Raw genomic sequence first — 27,317 nt, forward strand, 5'->3', positions numbered from 1 at the left:
TCTTGTTAATGTGGCTATATGATAGCTGCTGATTCATCAATGCGCATAAAAAAGCTAGCATATCACCCTCCCGAGGTGGCTCAGATGGAAAACCCATCTCATTACAGAATAACAACCATCTCTGCCAAGCGGAACCATACTCCGACCAAGTGTGAGGTGCCACTTTATCGCATCAAAGACCAGATCTAGATCAAGGTCCACAGATGATCCGGGCAATTAAATCCCACCGGATCGGCGTTCGGATGAAATTCCCTGAAACGAGAGAACTGAAAACGGGATAGGGAATCAGCTATGCAATTTGACACTCCAGGAATATATTTGACCTTTATCCAGATGTTTAACTTCAAACATAAGAAAACAAGATAGCGGAGAAGTTTTAATACCAATGTAGATGTTGATGACAAAGCATTTATTGCATACAAAACTCCTCTGTTATCTGAGTGTACCAAAATTCTCCTATCTCTGAAATTAGACCCCCAAAGTTCAAGGGCAACCAAAATCGGGAATAATTCTAATAAAACTATATTATTAGTAAATTTACTTTCCACCCATGCGGTAGGCCAAGACCCGCAACACCAATGCGTGTCCCAGACGGCCGCAAACCCTAAAGATCCTGCTGAGTCCGTAAATAACTGAAGGTCAGCAGCAAAAATCCAGTCTTTTTGAAAAATTGACCGGCCATTATAGTCATTTAAAAAACGTGACCAAACGCGCAAATCATCTTTTAAATCCGCCGTTAGCCGGATATGTGCCAAAGGAGACTTAAAACCAGACATTGCTAAAGCCAAACGTCTCGAAAAATTCTACCTACTGGCATAATACGCAAAGCGAATGCTAACAGGCCTAGCAGAGACTGAAGCTCTTTTAAGAGAACTTTCTTCCGCCTCAAAAATTCACTTACTGTAGTCTGCATCCTAGAAATTTTTTCCATCGGGAGCTGACACTCACCAATGACTGTATTAATAGAAATACCCAGGAATTCAATCGAAGTGCTGGGTAAAACCGTTTTATCCTCAGCCAATGGTATCCCAAAATGTTTACAAATAAGGGAAAATAGTTTTAGAAGTAAAAGGCAGATGTCAGAATCAGGGGGTCCCACAAAAAGGAAATCATCCAAGTAATGTAAGACCCCCTGACAACCCAATTCCTGAACCATCACCCACTGGAGAAAAGTCGCAAAAATTCAAAATAGGCACAGGACAATGAGCATCCTATAGGCAAGCAGCGGTCGAAAAAGAAATAGCCTTCAAAATAAAAACCTAAGGAATTGAAGGCTTCCGGAGCAATAGGTAATAATCGGAATGCAGATTGAACATCCGCCTTAGCCAATAATGCACTAGGGCCATATTGCTTAATCATATCAACCGCCTCATCAAATGTAGTATATGAAACCGATGATATAATAGGGTCTATTTCGTCATTTAAAGAATCTCCTCTAGGAAATGACAAGTGATGTATTACTCGAAAGGAGTTGGGTTCCTTTTTAGGGACCAAACCTAGAGGAGATATGCGAAAATTCTTAAACGGCGGGTCCAAGAATGGGCCTGCTACCCGCCCAGCCTCAATTTCCTAGCAAATCTTCTCCCTGGCTATATCTATAAATTGATCTGTTGATTTAAAATTTTTTTCAACTTTACAACCCAATCCTTTAAAAGATGGAAGCTTAAAACCTGATTAAAAACCATTAATTAATAATTGGGCCTTCTCCTTGTTTGGATATGCCTGCAGCCACGGGAGCATTTTTTTTTTTTTTTTTTTTCCAGCCTCACTGAAGTGCAGGCTTTTCTGAAAAATATCCCTAGATGCCTGAGTTTGCTGACTTGCCCTCTTAAAACACTTCATTGCTGGGTGATTGCCTGTACAAAATGAGCACTCATGCTTAAATTTGCACGCTGCTGCCCACTTACACTGCGTTTCATTATACGCATAACAAATACCCTTCCTATAGGGGGATACGATAGGCGCAGCACTTGCCTGTTTTGTTGGCGTAAACTTTTGAGGAATAATTAAATTTAACCAAAGGCCTACGTCCTTCATGCCCCATTTCAGGCTGGGATAAACTGATAGTTTCTGTCGTAAGGACTCATCGTAGTAAAACCATCCCAGGCCACTAAAGTTCTTGTACGCTTCCAGGATATGCTCTACATGCTGGAATACCCACTGCAATACTCTGGAAATTTTTCACCCAAAACCGAAATAAATGCAAAAGGCTTGAAGCCAATTGTTAAATGACCTATAAACCGGACGCCTCCTATTTTCTTCTTGCCCATCATCAGATTTCTTCTCATTCTTAACAGCAAATTCCTTTGCTGACGGCAACAATGAGAGCAAATCGATAAATTCGCCCTTCCAAATTTTTTCTTTGATCCCTGCTGTGAGATGATAACCAAGCGGCGACATATCGCATGGCATCACCTCCTTTAGACACGTCTCAGGAACCGTGTGTTCAAATTGACTAACTCTGGTACCACCATCTGACACAGGTGTGACCGGAACACTACTTACCACATTAGCCGCTTGATTCGTAGTGCTGACTGGGGACCATACATTACCAGGACCTTGTATATTAAAACTAGGAACATTAACAGCAGGAACAGGTGTAACATTTAACAAACTCGCAAATTTAGATAAAGATTCTAAAATAACATTTAAATTGCTCAATTGCGCCAACTCACCAACTCCTATCGACAGCGTAGCTGATTGGCTAACGGGAGGCACCGTATGCTGTGCTTCTGTACTGCTTGTATTCACCTGTGGACGTAAAGCCTGGCTAAGAAAACATCTTCAGCTGTTACCTGACTGGAACTATCTTCCCTGGGTTGCCTAGCAACCCTCTCCTCAGATGCTCTCTCAATTCTGCTTCTGTGAGGCCGGGTGTTATCCCGCCTTTCACCACTGGGTGGCGGTGATGGTGAAGAAAACCTCCTTCTCTTCAGGCCTCTTCTGCTTCTCCTCAGCCCTCCCGCAGCTTCTGACTGTCCAACAGCTGTGCTGTCGGACACCTGTCTCAAGGATGCTGGCCGCTCCGGAGGATGGCTTCGCTGACCCTGTTTAGCCACTGCCTTCCCCGCTGCTGGTGCCTGAGGTGAGGGAGATACACTCCTCCTAACGGCCGTCTCCTCTGCCCGCACTACCGCCGCAGGTACCGCCATTCCGCTCACCCCTTCCCTTACTTGTTCAGATTCCGCTCCCCTCACCATGAGACAGTTCCGCAGCCATTCTTCTCCCCCCTCTAAAGCTGCTCTTTCCAATACTTGGCGAACAAGAGACTTCATTATAGGAAGGAGAGCCAGCGAGTGCAGCAACAACAGCTGAGGAGAGGAGAGCTCGCCAGGCAGTCACTTCCTAACTGAGGGGCTTACCTCAGAGACCCCCTATATAAAGCCTTGGGTCAGAATGTTCTAGAGGGGCGTGCGCTGCTGTGAAGCCCGCCAAAACTATGAGGGGCTACTTTATAACATTTAAAGGGGCAGTGTCCTATAAATTAAATAAATTCTGACACAAATTTTTTTTTTTTTTTTTTTATAACATCCCCTGTCCCATGTGCGAGGGCACCTATTACTTGTGCCCTCTTACCATTCTGTCGTACGGGAATTTTTGTATGAAAGTAAACTCTTCACTTTCGGCATGAGACTAGCATGCAACAAAAAAAACAAAAGAAAATTTGTCCGATAATCTGATCGTGTGTACGAGGCTTTAGGCTCTAGATGTTATATATACCAAGCATCTATGTATATAGCCTGGGTATACATGTGTAACCAGGTGCCTACAAAGATGATTTAGGGCAAGCAAATAGGGCCCAGCAACAGTTTGGCTCGAACATCGCCAGTTCGGCAAACACCCGAATTTGCAGGGTGCCCCGCAGGATTTTTCACCTCTGGGAGCCACACAGTGCATTCTAAGCCCTGATTGAGGAAAGCTTTACCCAATCAGGGCACAGTGAATGGCTGGTTGTGAGAGAGCAAGCCGGGAAACCAGCCGCGGAGTCCTTAACAGATGAGCCATCAGCTGTCAATGGGGTTCTTCACTGATAGCTGAGTGAAAAATAAAAATCCATACCAGGCCCTTAAAAATAAAAATAAAAATGCTCCACCCACGATGAAGTCTAATGGCCAACTACTTGTTCCACCGTTTATATAGGTAAGGATGGGGCCACCTGGCGACGTCATCTGGTATTACCGCCCCCTTGTGACGTCACCAACCCAGCATGCACTGGTAAGTGATGTCACATGGGGGCAGTGCCACCAAGTGATGTAGCCAGGTGGCCCTGTCCTTACTTTTATAAGAACTGTCAAACGACAGAGCAGATAGTAGGCGGTTAGCCTTTGTCACAGGGCAGATCTTTTTTTTTTTCTTTTTTCATTTTTATTGCTTTACTTTAAGCATCATTAAAATCACTGCTCCTGTATTAACAATATTTTTTTAAAAAAAAAATGTTTGCATTGATACATGTCCCCCAAGGCAGTACCCGGGCCCCCATACCCTTTTTATGGCCAATAACTTGCATTTAGGCCTTCAAAATGGGGACTATTGAATTTTCAAGTTCAGTTTCCATAGACTTTAATAGTTTGCAGTTTGGGTCTAAACTTTTTACATGTTCAGGAGTTCTGGTGCAAACTGAACAGGGGGGTTTTCAGCCCATCTCTATTAGCAAGTGGCCTGCCCAGTCTGGACTCCTTTTTTGGCCCTGCCTTTCTTCCCTGTGCATATTTAAATAGGGGGAAGGCTAGATCCCAGGAGAGAGCCACACTGAGAAGGGGCTGCTGCGCCATGTAGTCCCTCAGAACATTGAAAGAATCTGCCAGCTTTGGAGTGTTGCAGAGTGTGATCACTGGGTGCAGCGGAGTCCATTCAGATCAGACATTGTGGAGTAAACAGGAACTGGTTTCTTTATTGGAACATAACAACAGAAATCAAAAGATGTCACCTCATTGTAATAAGAAGAACAACAGACAGGAAGAGATAACCAACAAGTTAAGTACAGTGTACAGGAAATACACATCATAGAAAATGCATAGCATATCACTTAGCATTAGCAACATCTACTGTCCTATTTGTGAACTGCAGTTTATCGGATAAGCTGAAAGCTGTTGTATCTCCAACACCCCTTCTCAACAGCTAAGGCTTAGTCTATTAAACCCATCTTCTTTGTAAGCCTTGAGTGTCTTTCAGCGGTCAGAGGCTTTGTAAGGATATCTGCTGTCATATCCTCGGTTGGGCAATAAAGTAACTCAAGAAGACCTTGCTCTTGAAGATCCCTAAGAAAGTGGAACTTCACGTCAATGTGCTTGGTTCTTGAATTAACTCCTTCCATGTGCGCAAGTGCGAGGCATCCTTGATTATCCTCATAGATTTCTGTTGGTCCCAACTGTGGTAGACCCAAATCTGTTAATAGCTGTCTCAGCCATATAACTTCTTGGCTTGCCTATGCTGCAGCAACATATTCTGCTTCAGTAGACGATAGTGAAACAGAGAGTTGGTTTTTACTATTCCAACTGATGGCACCTCCTGACAGAAAAAATAAGTATCCACTGGTAGATTTCCTGTCACTGGTGTCTCCTGCCCAGTCAGCATCCACATATCCTGTTAAGGTGCTTTCGTCACTTGCTGGTAACTTTAGCTTGTAGTGCGAAGTCCCTTTAAGATAGCGAATGATTCGCTTTACAGCATTCCAGTCCTTTTGACTTGGCATTGAAACCTTTCTGCATAGGATTCCAACAGTTGCTGCAATGTCCGGCCTTGTAGCAGTGGTAAGATACAGCAATTTCCCTATTGCCTTCCTGTATTGAGTATTAGTAGGTAATGGGTTATCTTGGCAATTCATCTCCTTTAGGTAGTTGGTTTCCATAGGAGACTTTACTGGTTCGGCATCTTCCATTCCAAATGTTTCAATTATTTCTTGTATTTTGTGTCTTTGGTTCAGAAGAAAGCTGCCATCTTCCTCTCTCTCGATCTGGATGCCGAGGTAATTCTTTATGTTGCCAAAATCTTTGTTGTTGAAGTTCTGATTTAACTTTTCTAGGATTTCTACTTCATCCCCTTCTTGCTCAAAGCAAATCAGGATATCATCCACATAAATAAGCATATAGACCCATCTGTCTGTCAATTTCTTTGTGTATAAGCAGGGGTCTGCTTTACTCCTCAGAAAGTTTTGATGTGTAAGCACTTAATTTATCTTTATATCCCACGCTCTGGCTGCTTGCTTTAGACCATATATACTCCTGCGAAGTTTGCATACTAGGTCTGGCCTTTGTTCATCTTTGAACCCTGGCGGCTGTTCCATGTAAATCTCTTCTGTTAGTTTGCCATGTAGAAACGCGGTTTTCACATCAAAATGTTTCACTTGCATTTTCCTTGTGACGGCTACTGTCAGTAAAGTCCATATTGTGGTGTGCTTGACTATTGGTGCAAATGTCTCGTCATAGTCCTCTCCATATTTTTGAGAATAGCCCTTGGCTACTAGTCTTGCTTTGTATCGCTCAATTGTGCCATCTACATTGTATTTCACTTTAAAAGTCCATTTACAGCCTATGGCTTTCCTTCTGGGTGGTAGTTCTGTAAGTGTCCATGTTTTAGTGTCATGCATTGATTTTATCTCTTCATCAGCAGCCTTTATCCATTTACTTGCTTCTTGTTCTGAAAGCTGAGATATGTCTTCCCAGGTTGCAGGCTCGTTAATACTGGCAGTACTTGCTTTGTATGAGAGACGTACAGGTGGTTTACCTCTGTTTTCTCTGGTTGAACGTCTCAGTTTTGTGTCTGAGCCTTTTTGTGTCTGCTCTTCAGTACTGGTATAGCCTGCACTCACTTCAACTGTTTGTTCAGAAGTTACAGAGATGGGCTGGTCAATGTCAGTTTTCTCTTCTATTCTTGCTTCTACTGTAGTCATTACATTGTCTCTGAAATCTTCAACAAAAGTTATGCTGTTGCTAATGGTAACCTTGTCTGTTTTGGGATTTAGGATTCTGTAACCTTTGACATTGTCACTGTATCCAACAAAGATACCTTCAAATGCTCTGTTTTGGAGTTTGGTGCGTTTTTCTTCAGGTGTGTAGATGAATGCTTTGCATCAAAAAACTCTTAGGTGTTTTACATTTGGCTTCTCATTGTGCCAAAGTTCATATGGAGTTTTCTCTACTGTTCTGGAAAGAAGTCTGTTCTGCAAATATGTAGCTGTCATAGCTGCTTCACCCCAGTATTTTTGTGGTAGTCCAGAGTCTGTCAGCATACATCTGATCATTTCAGTCAGAGTTTTGTTCTTTCTTTCAGCTACTCCATTTTGTTCTGGTGTATATGGGACTGTCTTTTGATGTTCTATTCCATTCTGTTTTAAGTACTCTTGTATCTTATATCCGGTGAATTCACCTCCATTGTCGCTCCGAAGTATGAGAGGCTTCCTCTGAAACTTGTTACTGGTCTTTATTATATAGTCTTGTAATTTGTCAAAAACTTCACTCTTGTGTTGTATTAGGTAGGTGACCGTGTATCTTAAATAGTCGTCTATGAAAGTCACTATGTACCTTTTGACTCCAGGTGTAGGTGGGTTTAGGGGACCACACACGTCACTGTGAACTAAGTCCAGTGGTCTTGAAGCTCTCTTCTGACTGACTTTGGGAAGTGTTGCTCTTGTAGCTTTGGATTTAATGCAACATTCACACTTAGCAGTAGCTGGACAAAGGGATATTGTTAGATCCTTTGTCAGATTCCTCCTCTGTAGTTCCTGTATGCATTCTGGGTGTCTGTGACCTAGACGTCTGTGCCATATATGTATACAGTCATTGTGCTTGTGTGTACATAGTCTCACCTTTTCCTTCACTGTGTCAAGGTGATATAGATGATCATCCAGCTTGGCACTTGCTACTGTCTGGTTGCCGTTTAGGATAGAACACTTATCACCTTGGAATTTTACAGTGAGTCCTCTGGCTGTCAGACGCTTCACAGATAAGAGTCCTCCTTCTAGATTAGGAACATAAAGCACATCTTTCACTGGTATGGCTAGATTGTGTCCCACATCATCAGGGCAAACAAGGGTTCCATGCCCATATCCTTCTGCATCTATTTTGCTCCCATCTGCAAGATAAATAGTTTCTTTGTTGTTCAGATCAAGTTCTGTGAAAAAACTTCTATCACTTGTCATGTGACTGGTTGCCCCCGAATCGATGCACCAGCCTTGACATTTATTGTTGCCTGTCACTTTAAATGTGGCATTGCAGTTTCCTTCCCATGGATCATTGATTGTGGCTTTGACCTTTTGTTTAGCATAAGAGGGACGCTGTCTTCTTTGCTCTGCTTTCCATATAGTACAGTCTTTCTTTATGTGTCCCTGTTTGTGACATCTGAAACACGCTCTGGTCTCTTTCCTGTGTAACCTTGCGTCTGTAGCTTTAAGAGCGGTTCTGGTGTCGGTTTCTCTGATACTCATCTATGAGCCTGGTTTTTACAAATGCTAGTGTCAGATCTGTCTCAGGGCGTGTCTCCAGTGCATTGATCAGTGCAGTATATGTATCGGGCAAACTGCATAACAACATGGCTGCTGCGTGGCTGTCTGTTATATTCTCCCCGATTGATCTGAGTTGTGCAATCACTTCCAGCATTGCATTCATGTGCTCCTGCATGTCCTGTTCTTTGCTAAGTCTCATTTTGTAAAGTTTCCGCAGTAGAAACAGCTTGCTGTTTAAACTGGATCTTTCATGCAGTCTTTTTAGAACGTCCCACATGCCTTTAGCTGTGTCCTCATGGCGTATATGTTTGAGCTGATCATCCTCCACTAGTAAGCTTATGGTGGCCCGTGCCTGTCTGTTTTTCTTGTCCCAGTCCTGATTATTGTCCTGTGGCCTCTCTGTGGTGGTAACCTCCCACAAGTCATCTCTATATAATAGCATTTCCACTTTAAACTTCCATAGCTGATAATTGTCATTGTTCAGCTTGGCCACTGAGAGTTTAAGTTCTGAGTTTCCAGACATTTTTCCCTCCTTTATTTATGAAAAGTCTTACTTGTTTATAGGAGATGTCACTGGAAACCTTCCTTATGTCGATCTCCGCATCAGTCACACTGTCTCCCATTCAAAGCTTTGTTCTGCCTGGGCTGCACCTGGTCATAAGACTTTATCCGGATCCTGGGCCCATAACCTGTTGCAGAGTGCGATCACTGGGTGCAGCGGAGTCCATTCAGATCAGACATTGTGGAGTAAACAGGAACTGGCTTCTTTATTGGAACATAACAACAGAAATCAAAAGATGTCACCTCATTGTAATAAGAAGAACAACAGACAGTAAGAGATAACCAACAAGTTCAGTACAGTGTACAGGAAATACACATCATAGAAAATGCATAGCATATCACTTAGCATTAGCGACATCTACTGTCCTTTTTGTGAACTGCAGTTTATCGGATAAGCTGAAAGCTGTTGTATCTCCAACAGAGTTATGGACTTGCTGAGTGCTGTGAATTCATAACCAGCACTTACAGGTACAAATTTATCCTCAGAAGAGTTCAAAATATTACTTAAACAATAACATGTCAAAATAAAAAATATTTAGTGTAGTATCTTCTGAAATTAATCCTCCTTTTGTGTAGAACATACTACACTATATACAGTGAATCCAGAAAGTATCCTCAACTCTTTACTTTTTTCAGATTTTGTAATGTTACAGCCTTATTCCAAAATGGATTAAATTCATTATTTCCATCAAACGTCTGCAAACAATACCCCATAATGGCAACGTAAAAGAAGTTTGTTTGAAATCTTTGCAAATTTATTAAAAATAAAAAAAGTAAAAAAATCCCATTTACATAAGTATTTATAGCCTTTGCTCAATACTTTGTTGAAGCACCTTTGGCACAATTACAGCCTCAAGTCTTTTTGAGTATGATGCTACAAGCTTGGCACACCTATTTATGGGCAGATTCTCCTATTCTTCTCCGAAGGATCTCTCAAGCTCCATCAGGTTGGATGGGGAGCATCGGTGCACAGCCATTTTCAGATCAATCCATAGATGTTCAATCGGGTTCAAGTCTGGGCTATGGCTGGGCCACTCAAGGACATTCAGAGTTATCCCATAGCCACTCCTTTGTTATCTTGGCTGTGTGCTTGGGGTCTTTGTCCTGTTGGAAGATGAACCTTCGCCCAAGTCTCCCCAGGTCCAGAGTGCTCTGGAGCAGGTTTTAAGCAAGAATGTGACTGTACTCTGCTGCACTCATCTTTCCCTCGATCCTGACTAGCCTCCTAGTACTGCCACTAAAAAACTCCCCCACAGCATGATCCTGCCACCACCATGCTTCACTGCAGGGATGGTATTGGTCAGGTGATGAGCGGTGCCTAGTTTCCTCCAGACATGACGCTTGCCATTCAGGCCAAAGAGTTCAATCTTTGTTTCATCAGACCATATCATTTTGTTTCTCATGGTCTGAGAGTCCTTCAGGTGTCTTTTGACAAACTCCAGGCGGGCTATCATGTGCGTTTTACAGAGGAGTGGCTTCCGTCTGGCCACTCTAATATACAGGCCCGATTGGTGAAGTGCTGCAGAGATGGTTGTTCTTCTGGAAGGTTCTCCTCTCTCCACAGAGAAACGCTGAAGCTTTATCAGAGTGACTATGGGGTTCTTGGTCATCTCCATGACTATTGTCCTTCTCCCCTGATCTCTCAGTTTGGCCGGGCGGCCCACTCTAGGAAGAGTCCTGGTGATTCCAAACTTCTTTCATTTACGGATGATGGAGGCCACTATGCTCATTGGGACCTTCAAAGCTGCAGACGTTTTTCTGTACCCTTCCCCAGATCTGTGCCTTGATACACTTGTGTTTTTGAGGTCTAGAGACAATTCCTTGGACTTCATGACGTGGGTGGTTCTCTGACATGCACTGTTAACTGTGGGACCTTATATAGACAGGTGTGTGCCTTTCCAATTCATGTCCAATCAACTGAATTTACCACAGGTCGACTCCATTTAAGTTGCAGAAACATCTTAAGGATGATCAGTTGAAACAGGGTGCACCTGACCTAAATTTTGAGTGTCATAGCAAAGACTTTAAATTCTTATGTACATGCAATTTTTTTATTTTTAATAAATTTGCAAAGATTTAAAAAAAAAAGTTTTTCATGTTGTAATTATGGGGTATTGTTTGTAGAATTTTGAGGAAAATAATTTATTTAATCCATTTTGGAATAAGGCTGTAACATAACAAAATGTGAAAAAAGTGAAGCGCTGTGAATACTTTCCGGATGCACTGTTTTCTTTGGAGATTCATCACCTGGAGAAAGCAGGATCAGCTTGCAAATTGAGACTCCACCATATAAATAAAGGAAATCAAGAAGGCGAGAGACATTTGAAGCTTGCATATATGCACTTTATTGGACATGGGATTGTTTGAGTAATATTTTGAACCCTTCTGAGGATAAATTTGTACCTGTAAGCGCTGGTTATGAATGCACAGTCGATGTCTTTCTGCTAAAAGGGGCAAATTGTTTCAAGCTGCTGGGTTTATTTGTAGTTCAAAGGGGGGGGGGGGGAGATAGTGCGCTGGTATTGAGTATAAATACCTGATTAAGGTACACCTTGTTTGTCTTATCTTGTAATGATGGGCTCACATGTTGTGGCTACACTTTGTGGTGTCATTGGTTATCCATTCCCTTATGTCCATGAATTAATTCAACTAGCTTGTCCTTAGGGACAAGACAACTTTCTGTTCTTGATCATGCATGCACGTAATGCATGTATTGCTATCACAAATGTTTGAGTGTTAATGTAATAAAAAATCTTACAGCTGCATCAGTGAGCTCTCTTCGTGAATGCTCTAACGGTTTGTGGATTTTGTGCATACAGAGCAACAAATAACACCATGAAGCAACATGATCAATATGCATCATATACAGGTGAAATACACAAGGTGCAGGTCATCATGTAGGAAGGTTTACAATGTCTTTAACAACTAGCGGACTGCCCCATAGCAAAAATACTGTGAGATGGCAGCTGCTCTGCGCTGGATCACGTACATGTACGTGATCTGGCATTTCCAGGTAGGGGGCAGGCGTGAGCCTTATCTGTGCTTTGATTCGAAACAGCACAATTCAAACAGCAGGTCCTGGCCAATGATTTATGGCTTGGGCCTGCTGATCAGCTTAGCGAATCACAGTACAGAGCCCTTTGTTTACTAACAACAAAGGGCACTGTCCACAGAGCATTGATGTGGCTGTTTGTTTTTTTCCCTGCAAAGCGGGGAGAAAAAACAACAGTATCAATTGGTAAAAGCAGCAAACATTACACACATTACACATTGTTAGGTATTCAGTAAATCCTTTGCACCCAGTGCACTACAGTGTGTTGGCTGCTGGCACTAAAATGCACCACCATTAGAACCTTGCATTGAGTGCTCAAAGCACAGGTGTGGCCAGACCCAAAGTTTGCTACACTGTTTCAATCAGTGTGTCAGACCACTGTACTATATCCTTAACCACTTAAGCCCCGGAGGATTTGGCTGCTCAAAAACCAGGGCCTATTTTGCGATTCGGCACTGCGTGACTTTAACGGACAATTGCGCGGTCGTGTGACGCTGTACCCAAATTAAATTGACTTTCTTTTTTTCCCACAAACAGAGCTTTCTTTTGGTGGTATTTAATCACCTGTGCGATTTTTATTTTTTGTGCTATAAACAAAAAAAGAGTGACAATTTTGAAAAAAATATATTTTTCACATTTCTTTATATGAAATTCCCCCCCCAAAAAATGTAAAAATCAAAATTTTTTAGGCCAATTTGTTTTCTGCTACATATTTTTGGTAAAAAAAAACACAATAAGTGTATTTCGATTGGTTTGCGCAAAAGTTATTGCGTTTACTAACTACGGGAAAGATTTCTCATTTTTATTGTTTTTTTTTTTTTTTTTTAACTAGTAATGGCGGTGATCTGCGAATTTTTTTGTGGAACTGCGACATTGTGGCGGACAGATCGGACCCTTGACTGACATTTTTGACACTTTTGGGGGTACCAGTGACATTACTACAGTAATCAGTGCTCTACATATGCACTGTTACTGTAAAAATGACACTGGCAGGGAAGGGGCTAACTTTATTGGTGATCAGTGGGTTAAATGTATCCCTAGGGGCGTGATTCTAACTGTGGGGGGGGGCGTAGCTAGTGATGTAACCACAGAGACATACGATCCTACATAGCAGGATCTTATAGTCTCTGCTGTTACATCAGGGAGAATGACAGATGGCTGTGTTTACATCAGCCGTCTGCCTTTCTCCCTCTCCAGCGGGAGATCGCGAGTGGCCGGCGGGGATGTCAGGAAATGAGTGGGAGCGCGCCTCCGGTGGTGCGCACTCACCCTTAGAGGCTCGTGGGCGAGTGACGTACCGATACGTCACTTTGCCCAGGAGGGGCTGACCGCCGCAGTATATAGTTTTGAGGGGAACGAAGAGAGCGATTAGGTTGGTATTTTGAGACTAGGCTAGTGATGTAGCTGGGGGCTAAATTGTGAATGTTTTTGTTAGTATTTTAATTCATTGGGTGAGCGGAAGCCAGTGGATGGATTGACAGAGAGGAGTAGTGGACACTAAGCGATTGGTAAGATGGATGAGTCTGGCAGCAGCATTCATGATGGATTGAAGGGGGGATAGCCTATGTAGAGGTAAGCCAATGAGAAGGGAATTGCAGAAGTTGAGGCACGAGATGACCAGGGAGTGAACTAGGGGCTTTGTTGTGTCATTGGTTAGAGAGGAGCATGTTTTGGAGATTTTGCGGAGGTTGAGGCAGCAAGATTTGGACAGTGATTGGATTTCGGATCTGAATGAATGCCTTTCTAACCATAAATCCGATTTAAGTTCTACACAAGAAAAAAAAAAGATTCTACATTTTTTTTATTGCGCATGTGCCAGGGACAAAAGAAACCTGTTTAATATGTCTGGGATTCCATTCAAGTGGCATGTCTGGTTGAAATTTTAAGGGCTTTCTAATGAAATGAGTTAACTCATTGGCCAGATGGAAAATCGGCATTTCAAATTACGGTAACTTTCAAACAAAGTTCTACTGGTGTGTATGGTCAGCTTTAGATTTACCAACAACTGTGTAGTGTCAGAGAATATCTTTACAATACATTCAGTTTATATTTAATCAATTAGGCTCTGGTACTACCTAGTTCTGCCAAACTGATATTAGTTGTGAAATCAGATTCTAATGTGTCTGTCCTTAAAGTGATTTCTTATTTTGAAGACAGACCATACAGGCTTTTTTGAGAACATGGTGCAAAGTGCAGTGATAATGTACATTGTGCAGTTCACTACTTAAACCAATCAGAATACAGTTAACGTTTGTCAGTTTAGGAACATATAAATTCCAATTAGCCAGGGCTGGCCCAAGACATTGTGCTGCCTGGGTCCAAGAATAAAATGCTGCCCCCCCAAAATTAAAATCACGCCCACCAAAAGGCCCCCATATCCATTATTTTATAAAAAAATATAGAATTTAGGAAATATTTTATATACTGTTATCTTCTTCCATAACTTATCACAGGACCGGTTCACCAAACACCCACTGTCTGTCCTCATTGCTCCTGTCATTCCTGTGTCTGCCACGTCCACCTCCCTAGAAGATCCAGGCTGACCTGCTTGAGATGGAGTGCGCTGATGTCTGACATCATTGCACACACCACGATCATGTGAGGGACGTTCTCCGGAGGAGACGCTCTGCCTCCTCATACTCATCAGTTTGCGCTACGGGTGGCAGTATGAGATGGGGAAATCCCGCCTGTAACCCGCTACAAACTGATGATACACAAAACTGCTGGAAAAAAAATCTTGGGAGTCAATTTTCAGCCCCTCTCCAAGTTCTGCCTGGGTCCAATGGTCCCAGCGGGACCCATGATCGGGCCAGCCCTGCAATTAGCTGGTACAGGTTAGTGCTCTTTGCCCTTAGCCACTTCATTTTGTACTCAATTGTTAAATAAGCCCATCATTGGTGTAGAACAATTTGTCACAAAGCAACAATTAGCTTTGTATTCTATGTAAAATAAATGTAGTTATTGTCAAATAACACGTAGTTGAGACTCTCTAGTTTTTCAGTTTAAATTTCGAAAATCATAGCCAGAAACGTTTGTTGGTTTTCTTCATTGTCTAGGCACAGGGGAAAGTTAATTCAAAGGCAATTCCAGGCAATATGAAAAACTAAACAGTAAACTACTAATATTATCCAGCAAACACCATCATTGTGCTTAACTTAGAAACGTACTCAATTTTCCATAACATGAGTTACCGTATTTTTCGCCGTATAAGACGCACCGTCATATAAGACGCACCCAATTTTAAAGGAGGAAAATCTAGAAAAAAAAATTCTGAACCAAATACTGCAGTAAAATATTTTATATCAACAGGTGATGGTATAGGCATGGCATAGGCATGGTACAGGCATGGCACAGGTGTGGGTACGGGCATGGCACAGGTGAGGGTACAGGCATGGCACAGGTGAAGGTACAGGCATGGCACAGGTGAGGGTACAGGCATGGCACAGGTGAGGGTATAGGCATGGCACAGGTGGTGGTTTAGGCATGGCACAGGTGGTGGTTTAGGCATGGCACATGTGGTGGTTTAGGCATGGCACAGGTGGTGGTTTAGGCTTGGCACAGGTGGTGGTTTAGGCATGGCACAGGTGGTGGTTTAGGCATGGCACAGGTGGTGGTTTAAGCATGGCACAGGTGGTGGTTTAGGCATGGCACAGGTGGTGGTTTAGGCATGGCACAGGTGGTGGTTTAAGCATGGCACAGGTGGTGGTTTAAGCATGGCACAGGTGGTGGTTTAGGCATGGCACAGGTTATGGTTTAAGCATGGCACAGGTGGTGGTTTAGGCATGGCACAGGTGGTGGTTTAAGCATGGCACAGGTGGTGGTACAGGCATGGCACAGGTCGGCTCACTTACCTGCTCTCCTGGGCTGCCTGCGCTGCTCCTCTCATCCTCTTCTTCTGACGGCGGCGGGATACCTGGAACCATCCACGGCGCTGCTCCTCTCGTCCTCTTCTGTCTCGGCGGCTCTTTCGGCGTCCTCTCTCGGCGGCTCTTTCTGCGGCTCTCTCTGTCCGGCGGGAAGGAGATCAGGCGGGGACGGTGCGTGACTGACGCACGCACCGGCACCGTCCCCATTGGCACCGCCCCCACAGGCAGCAGGAAAAATGTTCATTTGCCGTATAAGACGCACCAACTTTTCCCCCCCAGTTTTGGGGAAGAAAAAGTGCGTCTTATACGGCGAAAAATACGGTATTTGTAAGCCATCAAAATACAAAGAGTTGCTCACAGGGTCTCTGGGAATGCACTTCCCAAGGTCTAGCTGTGCAACATCCCCTGAATACACTGTGGGGTTGATTTACTAAAACTGTAGAGTGCAAAATCTGGTACAGCTATGCATGGTAGCCAATCGATTTAAACTTCAGCTTGTTCAATTAAGCTTTGACAAAAAAGGAAAAAAAAAAAGAACAAGAAAAACTGGAAGCTGATTTTGGTTTCTATGCAGAGCTGCACCAGATTTTGCACTCTCTAGTTTTAGTAAATCAACCCCTGTATCACCATACTTCAGGGCAAGTTTGGATTGGTAGTATACTGACAACTTTTGACACCAGTTTTTCTGTATAGAGCTGACAGCAATGAGCCTAAAGGCCCGTACACACGTACCGATCGTCGGCAGACAAGCGTCGGCCGACGAACGATCTGCCGATTGTACGCTTGTTAGTATGATGCCTCCGACAGCCGCCAGCGCACATTCTGCCGACAAGAATCTGTCATGCAAGCATTAAAATTTTTGTATGCCGACACCAGAGCGTCCGATTGTTCGCCAGTCAGTACAGAATTCGGCCGACAGACCGCAGATTTGCAAGACTGGGCATGCTCAGAAAAGAAAAAACACAGGGAAAGTTAACCATTACATGACATCACTTCTGCAGTCGGCTGTAGTCGGCGGACACAATTCTTGTGCTGTCTTTGCACTTTTCAACAGACACCGACAGCCCGGGGACAAAAGACGGCCGATCGTTCGCCGACGATCGGTACGTGTGTACGGGGCTTAAGGCTGGCCATTCATGAAGCAAAATTCAAGCTGTGGGTGACCCTGTCGACACCCTTCCTCCTTGAAGTAGAAGATTGATGGAGCTGGAACCTTAGTTAGGTATGCTTGGATACTTATTAATTTATTACAAAATGCTTCCAGTACAACAACGTTCTGGCAGCTTTCCAATGGGGGGGTCTAAGTAATGGGTGGGCTACTGTTGTGAACTGAGGAACTGGATGTTTTGAGTGTGAAAATTGAAGAGCCACACCAAGGTTTAGATTCAGAAATTAGGTTTTATTCCAAACATATGGCAGGTGCTACATCCAATATATATCAAGCCCTTTATCAAGGCTTTAAATGAATAGTATCTGCTGTTAGGGAGTCAAATTAATAGTTTAAACTCTGTGTTACAAACACTCAGCACTAGTTCAGCAGCTGACATGAAACCCTAGCACCCTTCCTCCTGACATCTTATGAACTTAAAATTGAAGGAGCTGGGCAGAATTTTTACCTGAATAGTGGCTGCATCCAATCAGATGCAGGCACTATTTGGACATCATGACAGCCGTAGGCTCCAGCTGACAAAATAGAAAAGCCAACCAGGGAGATTCCTTCATCCAAGCTGTTTAGCATGGCTAGGGGAATCAATAGGTTTTTCTTGTATTCTGTGGGTCTGAATTATACAATCTTAAAGTGTATTTTCTCTGTGGGTCGTGGGGACAAGTTATCTTTTAGTTCCAGCTTTAAAAATAAACTGGACCTCACAGATATGACATTAGCATGAAATCAGCGATTCCTTATTTATATGGAATACAAAAAACATTTAACGAAAATTGCAGATTAAACAGTTTCCTGGCTTTTGCTAGAGAGTCCTTAAGAAACAGGGGTCGTCAGATGCTTCTTCCAAATATATGGAAGAGCACTTTAGGAGAACCTCAAGGCTGGGTTCACATTTAGATCGGATGCAGCTCGCAGCAGGGGTCTGGTGTGCCCCTGTTCTCCCTTTCAGGGACGTATCAGGGTACATTTTTTGTCTGAATTCAGACCTGAAACAGGGCCAAAGAGGCACAGGACCCCTGTTCAATCTGCTCCGCAGCCGCCCCAGAGATGTGTGAACCGGCTCCATTGAGAGCTGGGCAGAGTCTGCTGTCATGCGAATTGGATTCGGGGAAACTCACATCTAAGGTGTACGTTTAGTAAACTGAGAAGTTTTCTCTCAGTTCACTTCTCGGCAATTCTCAGAGAAAAATTATCAACTCTGGCACCCAGTTTAGGTGGTCGAGAACTTCAATTCCCAAAGGGTGATCAGAGGAGAATTTTTTTCTCTGAAAACGGCCGTGATCCCTGTATAACTGGGTGGACTGCCTGTAATCTCACGAGATTTTGTGAGATTACAGTGCCGCCAAGTTTTAAAAGTGAAACCAAAGTTTAAAAGCACTCATAATGACATGTTCTGACACATGAAAACTTACTGAATATCTATCGATCTATACACACACACACACACATACACACATATACAGTATACATACAGTGTATATACATATGTACATACAGTATATATATATACACCAGTACATACAGTATATATATATATATATATATATATACACACCAGTACATACAGTATATATATATACACCAGTACATACAGTATATATATATATATACACCAGTACATACAGTATATATATATATACCAGTACATACCGTATATATATGTATATATATGTATATATAGTATATGTATATATATATATATATATATATATATATATATATATATACACATACACCTATACATACATACCATATATACATATATATTTTTTATTTTTTTTATTTTGAACCCCCTGGTGCTGATATATAGGAAGAAAGAAGTCTTCTTCCTCTGATCACACAGCTTCTCCCCCTGATTCTCCACCTCTGAGCTGGAGAATCTGGAATGGAGATATTTCAGAATAACGGCTGTGTGATCTTCAGATCTCACTTTTCTAAACTGGCCGTTTGTGACAGAAACGGTCATGTACTGTGATGAGAAGAGAAGAACGTGTTCTCTGCTCCTCATCTCAGCAAACTAAACGGTAACTCATCAGAGATCAGTCGTGATCCTCAGGATCACGGCTTTTCTCTGCATATTAAAAGTACACCTAAGTCACACTAGTGGGAATCCAACTCGTGGGATCCTCCGCATTCAAAGTGATTACTCAGGCGTCTACGTAATACAGCAAAAACCTGTGATGTAAAGTGATTGTATAGTGAGTATAGCTTTTTTAAATTTTTCTTCAAATATTTTATTTTTTATCGCTTTTTCTTAGAGACCTAAATGATGGGGCTGGAAGACAAACCAAACTTACATTTTCGTGCAAAGCCTGCTTTAAGGAGTCTTGTGCATGCCCTTTTCCCTTTGTTTTCATAGCTGAATTTTACAGGGACTTAAAATGGCTAGACCTGTGGGACAGAAATTTGGACACCCTTGGCCCTTGTTTAGTAGTGATTTTGCTATTCACAGGGGATGACTTTTTGGCCCCGTTCACCTCGGAGCGGCCGCCACGGACTTCATAACATTGAAGTCTATGGCGGTCGCCTCCTGGTCGCCCCAAAGAAGCTCCGGACCCTTTTTCTAAGTCGGAGCGACTTGTGTCGCTCCTATTAGAATGGGTCCGCAGCTTCCCTATGGGAGGCGACCTACGGCGACCTGTGAGGCGACCAGGTCGCCTCACAGGTCGCCTTAGTGTGAACGGGGACTTTGGGATGTGTGTTTGTTTGTTTTTTATTTGAAGAATAACTACTAACTTTACTTCCAAAACACCTAAAATAGATACATTTCAGGAAAAAGCCACAATTTTATTTAATAATAATTACATTTTATTTTAAAGAGGAAGTAAACTTCCATCTTTATGTTTTAGCTATAGGTAAGCCTATATTAAGACTTACCCATAGGTAGTGTACATGCATCGTTTAGGAGATATTTACTGTCCTAGCAGCCAGTTACGTCACTGACGCATGCGCTCTGAAGTAACGGCCGCCCGTGTTGTTTCTTCAAAACAGTGTGCCGTAAATGTCGGCTCCTGCGCGCTTACGCAGGAGTGATGTAATTGCGGTTCGGGCCAGTCACAGAGCCAGAGCAGCGAACCAGGAAGGAAGACCGGGTATAGATGGACGCCGTCTCCAGCGATAACATCGTATCGCTAGAACGCTTCGTTTTCAGGTAAGTTTAACATAATGTTCTAGTATGTGACGCATACTAGCGCATTATGCCTTTGCCTTGCAGGTAAGTTAAAAAAAAAAAAAAGTGCAGCAGTTTACAACCACTTTAACCACTTGCCGACCACCGCACGACTATTTACTGCGGCGGTCAGCCCCTGCTGGGCAAAGCGACATAGTACTATGTCGCTTGCCCATGAGCCCCCCCTCATTCACTAACATCCCCGCGTTAGTGACCAGCGGCTCCGATGTCCACCGGCCACTCGCGATCTCCCGCTGGAGAGGGAGAAAGGCAGACGGCTGATGTAAACAAAGCCGCCTATCATTCTCCCTGGTGTAACTGCAGAGACTATACGATCCTGCTATGTAGGATCGTATGTCTCTGTGGTTACATCACAAGCCACGCCCCCCCACAGTTAGAATCACGCCCCTAGGGATACATTTAACCCACTGATCACCAATAAAGTTAACCCCTTCCCTGCCAGTGTCATTTTTACAGTAACAGTGAATATTTATAGCACTGATTACTGTAGTAATGTCACTGGTACCCCCGAAAGTGTCAAAAATGTCAGTCAAGGGACCGATCTATCCGCCGCAATGTCGCAGTCCCGCAAAAAAAAGATCGCCGCCATTACTAGTTAAAAAAAGCAATAAAAATTACATAAATCTTTCCCGTAGTTATTAAATGCAATAACTTTTGCGCAAAGCAATCAAAATTCGCTTATTGCAATTTTTTTCACCAAAAATATGTAGCAGAAAACAAATTGGCCTAAAATGTTAAAAAATGTTTACATTTTTTGGGGGGGAATTTCGTATAAAAAAAATGTGAAAAATATTGTTATTTTTTCAAAATGTACGCTCTTTTTTTTGTTTATAGAGCAAAAAGTAAAAATCGCACAGGTGATCAAATACCACCAAAAGAAAGCTCTGTTTGTGGGAAAAAAGGACGTCAATTTAATTTGGGTACAGCGTCGCACGAACGCGCAATTGTCCGTTAAAGTCATGCAGTGCCGAATCGCAAAATAGGCCCTGGTCTTTCAGCAGCCAAATCCTCCGGGGCTTAAGTGGTTAAAAATGCATCATTTTTGTGACACAGGAATGGTGGCCTTGATCTCAGGAACTGCATTAAAGGATGAGTTCACCTTTGAGAACATGTTACATGTTCCACCCATTTTTATAGTGGAACGTGTAACATGTTTCCACTGCTGCAGCCACTCCCCCCTGCTCTCTCTCTATCCTTGTGACAGCAGTACGGGGAGACGTTCCCCATACTAGCTGTCACTTTTTGAAACGAGCACGGCCGTGCTTCCCTCACAAGGCCACATCATTTATTCACAGAGTTCTGTGAATTAACTAAAAGTCTTGACATCCTTTGCAGCTGTCGGTTTGTAGTTCTCAATTAAGTATCACAGCGCTGTTGAGTGCCGTGGTAGTTCATTGATTCTTCCTTTCAGTGCATACAATGTACGGGAAAACAGCTCACACTGACAGTCTGCAAGAGACCTGCATGGCATCAGCGATCTGCTCATCACTGGTGCAATGCTTTCCAGGCTTCTAAAAAAACAAATCGCAAGGGTTATTTTTTTTACCTGCAAAAAACTGCATTTATTTTATTTTTTTTGTAAAAGTAGACTTATCTTTTAATAAATATCTTTTTCTAAAAAAAAAAAAAAACAAGCAAATTGAAAACATTATCAGTCAATCACATTTCCGCACTAACTTATTTTACAGATTTTTATTCTATGTGTGAACCCAATGCTTATAGCTTTAACCTTGTTGCAATTACAGCATCCCATCAAATAGCACAAATATATTTGAAGGATGGGTTGGTTAATTTCCATGGTTACAGAAAGTGGTTTAAAAAAATCAATGCTTAACAAACCATTAGGTATTTTGCTTCAGTTGCTAATAATGTCAATTAGCCTCAAAGATGAATCATCCTAGAGTCATGCTTTTTTCACGCTAAATCAACAAGATGCTCACCTTCATTTATAACGGTTGTGAATCAGTCAGGGTTAATGATGAACACATTTTTTAATGCTTTATATGTATAACAAAGCAAAATGTAACGTAACATAATTAACGCCACTGTTAGCCGGTTCACTGTTCGGCCTGGATAGGTTAAGCTCTCCTTTGCTTGTAAAAATTCTGCATTTAAGTGGCTGTATCTATTATTCATGGGTCATTGAAGGAAATGCAAAACATTCACTTTAATATGGGCCCTTTGCTCTTCTGCACCTCCATTTGGCTACTGGGGACAAAGAGAGTTAAGCATGTGTGATCTCTACATCACACATTGAAGCTTACACAGAACTGAAGACTTCTCACACCTCAACACAGTACTAGTTGCCTGAAGTGGGTAACCCCCAAGCACCAGTATTGTCCAATAGGTAAAAAGAGGAAATGCATTTCTTCATATCTGGAAGTTTGAGGGCATTTTTCTTCATTCCCAGGGGCTGAAAGGAATAGTGGCGTGGGGAGATGAAGGTACGGTAAGATATGGTTCTGGTAGGGAGACTCCTTCTGAAAATGCTAGTTACTTGGCTGGGATGCTAATTCAAAGGTTTTAATTTCTTATTAGTAGACTTAAACAGGACTTCCTGTTGTAAACTGACAATGCTAAGTCAATGCCTCACAACTAGCAGCAGTGTTGTCATCTTGCTGTGTGCGCTCCATCAGTTGTCTTTTGGGCTGCCTATTATATTACGTCTACGAGATCATCAAGCTACTGTGAATATACATAAGAATGCGGCAGTAAGACTGGGAAAAAGATATCCATGCAGATTTTTTTTAAAACAAGGGTGCAGCAGGTAGAGGGCAGGGGGAAATTATGCAATTCAACCCCTCTATGGCCTGTATTACAGCGCAAATCCAGGTGGGGTGCATCTTGTTGTTAAATTCTTAGCATTTTTAAAGCTAATAGTCAAACAATGGTAGAAAAAAGAAAAGTGTTTAGGCACTACCATGGAGGTCATGAACAAATGAACAAAAAAATTACATAAATCAGTGACAGGGTCTTTTTATGGTGTTTGATGACAGCTTTGAAAATATGCAAATCCTTTTAAATAACTTGGTTGGAGGAAGCCTTAAAAATGTGGTAAATAGAATGATTTTCATGAACAGTCCCACTATCAGCAACAACATACTCTGGCAGTATAAATTTGGCTTACATACACAGCAGCACCAATTCATTCTAAGGCTCCTTTCACATGGGCGGTGCGCCCAACGGAGTCCGTTCTGCTGAGCGGGGGATCGATCCATCTCTGCAAACAGGCGGATGACAGCTCCGTCTCCGCTCTGTGTGCAGAGACGGAGCTGTCAGATCCCTGCTTTCCTCTATGGGGGGATCGGATGAGAATGGACCGCCTGTCCATTCTCATCCGATCCTATCCAATCCTCCAGACGGATGGAAAATAGGGTTTCCATCCATCCGGATTTCATGGACAGGATCAGACCGAATAGCAGCAGATGTCTCCGCTGACATCCACCACTCTATAGGGCTGCATGGAGCATTCGATCTGGTCCGCCCGAAAAACTGACAGGTGGATCGGATCGGAAAGCCCTTGTGAAAGGGGCCTAAATCATTTCAGATTGAATTTTTTTTTTCAGGTAGCCTCCTCAGCAACACATGCTTTTTCACCAAATTGTCCTGATTTGACCAACAGATAGAAACTGGGCAGTAGATTTCTGTGGCTGTCCCTGTTCTTGCTAAAGCAAAACCATTCTGTTGCTGGTCAATTTTTATTAAGCTCTTATTAGGAATCAAAGGACTGGAGCTAAAACATCTGCATACCTCCCAACACTTTGAGATGGGAACGAGGTACATCTATTAGCAAAAGTATGTGGGTATAGGACACACTCCTTGCCACAGCCCCTTAAAGTATTCCTTTATACTGGCTTTTGACATTTACATTTCAAAAAGAGAAACACTATTCATAAGATAAATAGTGCATTTTATATACAACTATATAAATCAGACCAAAATGAGGGTGAAAAAGAGACAGAGGGAACTTGTTCAAAATCAGGGACAGTCCCTTGAAACCAGGGACAGTTGGGAGCTATGCATCTGTGTTACATAGATACATAGTAGTTGAGGTTGAATAAAGACAATAGTCCATCCAGTTCAACCTGTGTAGGTGTGTGTGGCCGAAATCAGCTCTCATACCCCTTAATGTTCTGATCCTTGAGATGTATGTCCAGGAGTCTTTTGAAAGCAGCCATACTTCCCGCAGAAACTACCTCTTGTGGTAGAGAATTCCACAATCTTGTAGCCCTAACAGTAAAGAACCCCCTGTGTTGTCTGAGGTTAAAATGCTTCTCCTCTAATCTCATTGCATGTCCTCGCGTCCTCATGCAATCCTTGCGACTGAATAGCTTTTTTCTATGCTGAGATCACCATTGAGGTATTTGTAAATTGCTATCATGTCCCCTCTCAGGCGTCTCTTCTCCAGGGAGAATAAATTAAGTGATTGTAGACACTCTTCATAATTAAGGTTCTCCAATCCCCTAATTATTTCAGTTGCCCTTCTCTGGACTCTCCCCAGCTCCAACACATCCCTCCTGAGGACTGGCGACCAGAATTGGACAGAATACTCCAGATGCGGTCGGACCAGAGTTTTATAAAGGGTTAGGATTATAGTTTTATCTCTGGAATACATCCCCTTCTTTATGCATGCTAATATTCTGCCGGCTTTGGAAGCTGCCGCTTGACATTGCATGCTATTGCCTGGTCTATCCTCTACCAAGACTCCCAGATCTTTCTCCATTTTTGATTCCCCCAAAGGTTCCCCTTCTAAAGTGTATTGTGTTTTTATGTTTTTAGTCCCCTAGTGCAAAACCTTACACTTCTCCACATTAAACCTCATTTGCCATGTCGTTGCCCACTCTTGTTATTTTGTTCAGGTCATTCTGTAAGATATCTGCCTCATGCTGTGCAGTTATTGCCCTGCCCAATTTTGTGTCATCTGCAAAAACTGATATACATAGAACTAATGATCCCATCCTCAATGCTGTTTATGAATAAACTGAACAAGGTTGGTCCCAGGACAGAGCCTCGGGGGACCCCACTTACCACCCCAGACCATTCTGAGTATGCGCTACTTATTACCACACTTTGGACACGCCCTTTTAGCCAGTTCCGTGTTAAATTAACCATCAGCAGAATTTTTTTTACATAGATAATTGGTCTAACTGGTGTAAACCTAACTTTTATTTTATCTATGGCGATGGGGGTGCTGTGAATGTGAGGGATATAATGTGCAACGGTATAGTTTAATTTTTTTTTCCTTGAAAAATGCAGGGGCATTCTGCGGACAAAAAAGCAGCTCCAAGAATAGATGGTTAGTAGCAATTAAACACTGTGCTTCGAGCACCATTATGATAAAAAGGCATTTTAACAGAAATAAAACAATTGACAGTTTTAAAAAAAAAAACGTGTTACTTGTCATTGCTGCTGATTGTGGATAAGCTCAAGCGTATCCGTATCCTAGTGTGAAACCCACCTAAGCTATCCCCACCAGAAGCTATCACTTCACACTGCCAATCATAAGTGGCCAAGGCATTCTCCATCCTGCAGCCAAACATATACAACATGCCTGAGCTCAATCCTACTGCTGATTTTCTGAAGCCGTTTCCTAACTACAGCAATGACTGCATGGCTTTTCTTAGGGTGGGTTTCCTGACAAAAAAAGGACTATATATGGTGGATCTGAAAACGGAACACAGTTGGGAGACAGGGACTGAGCATTGTTACCTTATAACAGGAGGTTTTTAAACAAGTATCCTCATGGCAGGATTACCAGACATTATTTAAAAAATATTGTGAATTTAAAATTATTGAAAATTACATTTTAAAATGTTAATTACCTGTAGAAACTTATATGAGAACAATTTGATTTTTATATACTTACAGTGATATTGAAGGTTTATTTTCTTTTAATTAAAAAAAAAAAAAAAGATGTTATATTTACCTGCACTGTCCAATGGTGTTGCACAGAATGATGGCTTACCTCCTCTTCTGGAGTCCCCTGCTGGCGCTGCCACTCCTCCTCTCCTCTAAATGCTCCATCAGGTAGCCATGTGCTGAGGGGGCACTTGAGAGGGCGCTCTTCCACGCCATGCTGTGTGTGTCCATAGATGCACACAGTGCAACTCAGCCATGCCCCCACTCCCTCCTCGCAGCCTATGGCTTCTGCTGCTTTCAGAGTCTCCAGTGAGAATAGGAAGCGAGAGCAATGCTGCTGCAGATTGGACAGGTCTGGTGTGACGGTAATAACCATCACTATGAGTGAAAGACAGATAATTAATGGTTTGGATTGCTTCAAGTGGGACAGTAATATTTGTCAACCATATCTTCATATATGATTTAATACCACCTTACACAGTGTATTCCATGTGCTTGTCCGTGAGAGAGACACACAGACTGTCATTGGGAGACTTCCCTATTGTTTGTGTATTGAGAGGGACTGTGGATTGTGTCTGTCTCATTGTTAAATGTTAATGACCTCACATTGTTCTGTCTGCCTTAAGATATGTTTATTATGGGATGTATATGTGTATGTGTATGTGGATTGGCTTCTAAGGGGGAGGGGGGGTTGTCCCACAGTGTATATCTTTGTGCACACTGTATGGGAGTTTAAAACTCTGTTTTCATTGGATTGTGAATGTCAGGGCCTGTTTTCAGCAAGGTCCACCTGGGCGGTAACCTTGTGGGGGACAACTGTATAAAAATATGTTTCTTGTTCAATAAAGTTGAGTTATACTTCACCCTCAATCTAGAGTCCTGTCTCTCATTGGGGGAATATGCTACAAGAGATTGCTATGTCCTTCATACACCATTAGATAATCACTAAACTCTTGTAAGAGCTTGTGTAAGAGCTTGTTCCTGTTCCTGCAGCACTCTCTGTAAAAAGGAAGGTTCACCCACTGGAACCTTGAGCCTTGTCGTAGGTCCAGGGTGGGTAGGGGACGGCGAGACCCCAACCAAGCTGCGGAAGTTTGTGGGGTCTGAAGTGGTTACGGTGTCTAGTGGAGTGTTTGGAGCCCTCGGGAAGCACTAGGAGCATCAGTCAATGGAGGTGCCCGGTC

The sequence above is a fragment of the Pelophylax lessonae genome (assembly GCF_965119305.1).
Source record: "Pelophylax lessonae genome assembly, chromosome: 10".
Taxonomy (NCBI): Eukaryota; Metazoa; Chordata; class Amphibia; order Anura; family Ranidae; genus Pelophylax; species Pelophylax lessonae.